The sequence below is a fragment of the Archocentrus centrarchus genome, chromosome 20 (genome assembly GCF_007364275.1).
Source record: "Archocentrus centrarchus isolate MPI-CPG fArcCen1 chromosome 20, fArcCen1, whole genome shotgun sequence".
Lineage (NCBI taxonomy): Eukaryota > Metazoa > Chordata > Actinopteri > Cichliformes > Cichlidae > Archocentrus > Archocentrus centrarchus.
This window is the reverse complement of record NC_044365.1, coordinates 9,041,425-9,047,424: the sequence shown is the minus strand read 5'-3', so window position 1 is coordinate 9,047,424 and position 6,000 is coordinate 9,041,425.

Below are 6,000 nucleotides of genomic sequence, written 5' to 3'. Positions count from 1 at the left end.
TCAATGAGCGTCATTACAGACATAAATGAAATATGATTATAAAAAAAAATCAAAAATTATTCTGGACTTTAATGCAGCACAGAATACTGTGATAGATAAACAGAAGCCTCTCAATGAGTTTTTGATCACCAAGCAAAAACACACTGTAAAGTCTGCTAGACAAAAAAACGGCAATTGTTGGGAAGTGGCCAATATATTAGGCACAACATTTATTTAATAAACATGAAATTTCCTCTTCCTTCCCTCCTCCCTTCCTTCCTTTCCTTTTAAACCAACAATGTCCACAAGTTTGGAACACTAATGGAAATGTCTGACTCCACTTAGAGCAATACAATGTTTTATCATTTATTAGTACGCTATGTGCACAATTATTAGGGAAGTGAGTACTTTGACCATATTATCATTTTTAGGCATATTTCCTCACTCCAAGCTGGGTAAACTGGAATGCTTGATGGATTTAAGCATAGCAGAAGATGTGTATCTGTGTATTGAGGGAGGGTGTGGCCTAAGGAGGTCAACGCCCTTTATCAGGGTGTGCATGATTATTAGGCAGCTTTAATCCTTAGATAAAATGGGCCATTAACTGACTCTGAAAAGTCAAAAATTACCAAAAGTCTCTCAGAGGGATGCAGCACTCTTGAAATTGCTAAGATATTGGGGCGTGATCACAGAACCATCAAATGTTTTGTTGCAAGTAGTCAACAGGGTCACAGGAAATGTGTTGAAAAAAAAGACACAAATTAACTGCCAAGGATTTGAGAAGAATCAAGCATGAAGCTACCAGGAACCCATGATCTTCCAGTTCTGTTATATTCCAGAACGGCAACCTACCTGGAATACCTAGAAGTACAAGATGTTCAGTGCTCAGAGACATGGCCAAGGTAAGGAAGGCTGAAACCAGACCACCACAGAGCAAGACATAAACTGAAGCGTCTAGACTGGACCAAGAAATGTCTGAAGACAGATTTTTCAAAGGTTTTATGGACTGATGAAATGAGAGTGACTCTTGACGGATCAGATGGATGGGTCCGTGGCTGGATCAGAAACGGGCACAGAGCTCCACTTCGAGTCAGACGCCAGCAAGGTGGAGGTGGGGTACTGGTATGGGCTGGTATTATTAAAGATGAGCTGGTTGGACCTTTTCGGGTTGAAGATGGGCTCAAACTCAACTCTTAAGCCTACTGCCGGTTTTTAGAAGACACTTTCTTTAAGCATTGGTTCAGGAAGAAGTCTGCATCTTTCAAAAAGACAATGATTTTCATGCAGGACATCACATGCCTCCAAGTACTCCTCTGCATGGCTAGCCAGTAAAGGTGTTAAAGATGAAAAACTTCTGACCCTTCCTCACCTGACCTGAACCCAACTGAGGACTTGTCTTAAAGGGGAGATTTACAGTGAACAGTGTCTGGGAGGCTGTGGTTGCTGCTGCACAAAAAGTTGGTCATCAACAGATCAAGAAACTGACAGACTCCATGAATGGAAGCTTATCACTGTTATTGAAAAGAAGGGTGGCTATATTAGTCACTGATTTTTTTTTTATAAATATGTCAGAAATGTTTATTGGAAAGTTGTTTGTGAGTGTTTTGTTTATAATTCTCACTTGAACAGATGAAAATAAAAAAGTGAGATGGGAAACTGTGTGTTTTTCATTTAGCTGCATAATAATTCTGCACATAATAGTTTCCCAATAATTGTGCACATATAGATATTCTCCTAAGAAAGCCCAAACCTCACTTTTACTTTCTTAAACATTCATGTTTGAGGTTTATTAACATTTTGGATTAACTGAGAGCACTGTAGTTAAGAAGAAGAAGAAGAAGAAGAAACAGCCTTTATTGTCCCACAGAGGGGAAATTTGGGTGTAACAGCAGCCGCAGTTATTATAAATATAAATAAAGATATAATAATTCACACTATTAAGAAAAGAATATATATAAAATCAACAAACAATATTAACCTTAATACTACTAATAATAATAACACTATATACAATGTACATGATGTGCCTGTGTGTTGAACCTTAACAGGCCGGACTATTTACAGTATATTATATATTATCCTACATTGTGTAGGTTATTGTGGTTTTTGTTGGGAGCAGTGATGGTTATAAAGTCTTACAGCTGCTGGGAGGAAGGATCTGCGGTAACGCTCCTTTGTGCATTTAGGATGCAGCAGTCTGTCACTGAAGGAGCTGGTGATAATAAGGATAATCCTCAAAAATAAGACTTTCCTAATAATTGTGGACACAGTGTATAGTTATTAGCTGAAATTTCATTAGTGAGTAGCCATTTCTTATAAATGATTTCTGGCCTTGATGCTGTCTGAGAGCTGAAAGAAACAGATGTGGGCACATGGATCTCTTTTCAATCCAGCACATTCCTTTTACATTAATATGTTACACTTAATTCTCAGGGCTAGTTGACTTATTAAAAGTTCGTAACTTCACTATCAAAAAATCATAGACAGTTCATAGAAGTCATTAAAAAAGACTGCTAATAGATTATTTCTATTAAAGTTCACTGCTAAAAACCAACTACAGGAACTCAGTGGTTCCAGTCATAGTGACTGATACATGAAGGTCTTGGTTAAATAATTTAGATGTCCATATCTTAAACACAAAGAAATAACTGAGTATGAACACTGACTCTGCTTTCTGCTCATTATCTATTCATTTTTATTTCTTTATGCTCCAGTCTCCTTGTTTTTGAGGTCTTCCTGTCACAATAAACCCAGTACAGACAGCACTGCACTGTAAATGACCCTCTCACTTTGCACTTTTACAGTGGCTGTGGTGCTGTGTTGGAAATGTTCCTGCCCACATTCTTCCAACAGAGCACGTCATCAACACTAAAGAGCTGCAGCAAAGTCTTTGTAGCAGACATGCTTCAAGGACCCACTTTAAACAGTATTAGTTAGTTAGTGATTCATTTGTGAGTCAATAATCCTGATTTGTTTCTTATGTGTTTGTCAGTAACTGTATAAGTTTGAATAAAAGATGGGACTGTATTGTTTGCCTTTATGTTTTGAGTCTGAAGATTAACATCTAGATAAGATCCGGCTCCAACTTCCATGTTCAAACATGCCAGAGAAATCCAAGTGTGTGTAAGGAAAAATCACCCTCAGTGTCACAACTTAAAGTGTTTAGGCTATCACTGTGTAATTCACCACAGAATTTTAATTAAGAGCCCAGTGCCCCCCCCCCCCCCCCCCCCCCCCCCACACACACACACACACACACACACACATTGCACCTACACATTCCTACATGTTTTCATCCTGTTTTGTTCTCTCCCTCGGTTTTCCACTTCTACCGACAGTTTCGTGCCTTCCTGTCCTCCTATAGAAATAAAGTTACACCAGAAACATAATTAAAAAGTCTCAGTGTCATGGTCCCAGGGCTGTGTGCTTCAGTGGTTTTGTTTAATAGAGTTTTTTTTCCTTTTTTTTAGAGCTTTTCTCTTAATTATTTTCATGCTTTTAGTTTTGGAGTTTCTTGTTCTAGTTTCCTCCCCAGTGTGTAAAGCTGCTGTGTGTAAATGGACTGATTCTTATATAGCACTTGCTGCTCTACTTGAGCACTCTAAGCACTTTCTACAACATGCCTCATTCACACCCTTTCATACAAGCACTTTTTTTCTACGCCTAAGTGCTTTTTCTCTAACTTTGACACACATTCACACTGAACTTGGGCTTCAGTATCATGTCCAAGCATATTTTGACATGCAGACTGGAGCAGCCACCAACCTTTCAATTAGTAGGTGACCTACCTCCCACCCCCTGAGCTACAGCCACCCCCACACAGCTATGTGTGTAGGTGTAACTAACAGTTACAGAGTTAGATATAGACCTACACACGGCTGTGTAACTCTCAAACTGTAGTTCCTTCCTGGTTCATTTTGTTAAGGGTTTTTCTCCGTGTCTTGTTTTCTCAATTAGTTTCAACTGTCCTCCCAGGCGTGACCTCTCCCCTTGTTTTCTGCTGTGTATATACTGTCTGGGTCTCCCCCTTGTCGTGTTGTCCCTTTCAGCTGCTCCTTTTCTCCATGTTCCTGGTGATTCCTACATGTGTCGATTCCCTGCTTCGCTTTTGCACTTTTCTGCATCAAAGACTGACTTTATGAGTCATGCATTTGGGTCCACATCCTGCCTGCTGTCCAAACAACAAACGACATAGAGAAGCTCTTCATCCTTACGTTTACACAGATAAAGTGTTTTGCTCTTTAGCTGAACCCACTTCAACTGTCTTTACCTACAAATTGTTGTCTAGTAAAAGTTAATCCTCACCTTCCAAACAATCACAATCCAAAACTTCCGCAGGCTAAATAGGGAATGGAATATTTCAAACTCAAAATTTAAAGGACGCTGTGAGGTTAGACATAAATATCTGGCTGATGTTTTCTGTTTCTCTCTGTAGTAGGATTCACAGCAGGATCCTGTACTGTTCATGGAATTACAAAAATAAATCATTAAAAAAATATTTAAAAATAATGAAACTCTAAAATTGAAGCTTTCTGTACTGCAACCTTTATACCAGTCCCTTGCCACTGATTGCTTGATAAAAATCAGTAAACAGTGTTAGCACTGATGTACTGCTGCTCATCTCCTTCCTTCCAGAAATACGCCTGAGAAAGTAATTAAGGCAGAAGCACAGCAGGCAGAGCCGATTAACCCTGATTGTAGTCTGCTCTGACACAATGGTCATGGAGCCTCAGTGATCTCATGCCATTGTGTATTTCTACATTAAGAAATAGGCCGCTTAGAACGGTAGCTGAAACTCTTTTAGGAAATGCCTTAAGATATGATGACAAAGATAACTCTTGGAGAATGTATTGTAAGAGGTAAACAACATTTCTGGAGAGTCACCAGGGCCCTGAGAACATGAAGTCTTTTCACACTGATTTCTGACCAGTTGTTGCTTTATATCAGTAGAATTCATCGGGGAAAATGGAAAAAGCAATCCCAAACACAAACAGAGCTTTCATGCATCTTTAATAATTCATCCTTTGTAATCAATATTCTTAAATATTTTCTGAGGTTAAATTTCATATTGCCCAATTGTAAATCTAAAACAAACAAACACACTATTAGAGAGGTAGATGTGTATCTCTGTATGTGTGCTTGAAAGTCTTACACAGTTTTGCAAGAACTGCTGAACTCTTGTTTGTGTATTCAGTCCTTCCCGTCTGAGAGTTACTCTGTATTCAGAGCCATGCTGCTGTGGGGCCTCTCATTGGAACATAGAGACCAGGATTGGCAAAGTGCCAGGCAGACACTCCTAGCCAGCTCCATATCAAGAAAAAGCACAAGACGTATCAAAGGACTGAACCCATTAAACAGCCAGTGTCTTTGTCCAATTCATAACAAATCAAGCACAGTTTACTTTAGATTCATGTCATTTTCAAAACATGCTGTAGTGTGTGTAGTGTGCTTTTACTGGGTTCAGTTTATTTTATGGCCATTTGAACAGACTGTTGTTTTACATTGACTGGACCAAAGTATTCCATCATCCAACATATTGGAAATTCTTGTTAAATATGGCTAACATAGTGGAACCCCTCCATCCACACGTGCATGTCTGGAAATTTAGCATAGAGTACCAGTCAAATGGGTGAGTGTGTGCAAGCTTTTGACTGGTACTGTACATCCAAGTAACCAGGTCTAAAGACTGAGTAATCTGGTGAATAGATGTGCTGACTCAGTGACTGTGATGATGATGCTGTCACAGCAGCCTGATCCGACCTGAGAGGGATACAGAATTTCATTCCTCTGGTCTCTACAGGAATTCATGTAGTCAGCACAGCACTGGAAAGCAACACTCATTCTTTAAGCTATTACTACATCATCCATTTTTACACAGGTCTGCCTGAAGAATGACAGGAATGTGTCTGCAGCATGCCTGATAGACAGAAAAATATGCTAAGTGTAAATGAAGGTATTCTTGTGATTTTATATCAAGTTCAGATCAAACTAGTAATTTAAATAAAAACGTTTCAATTTAAA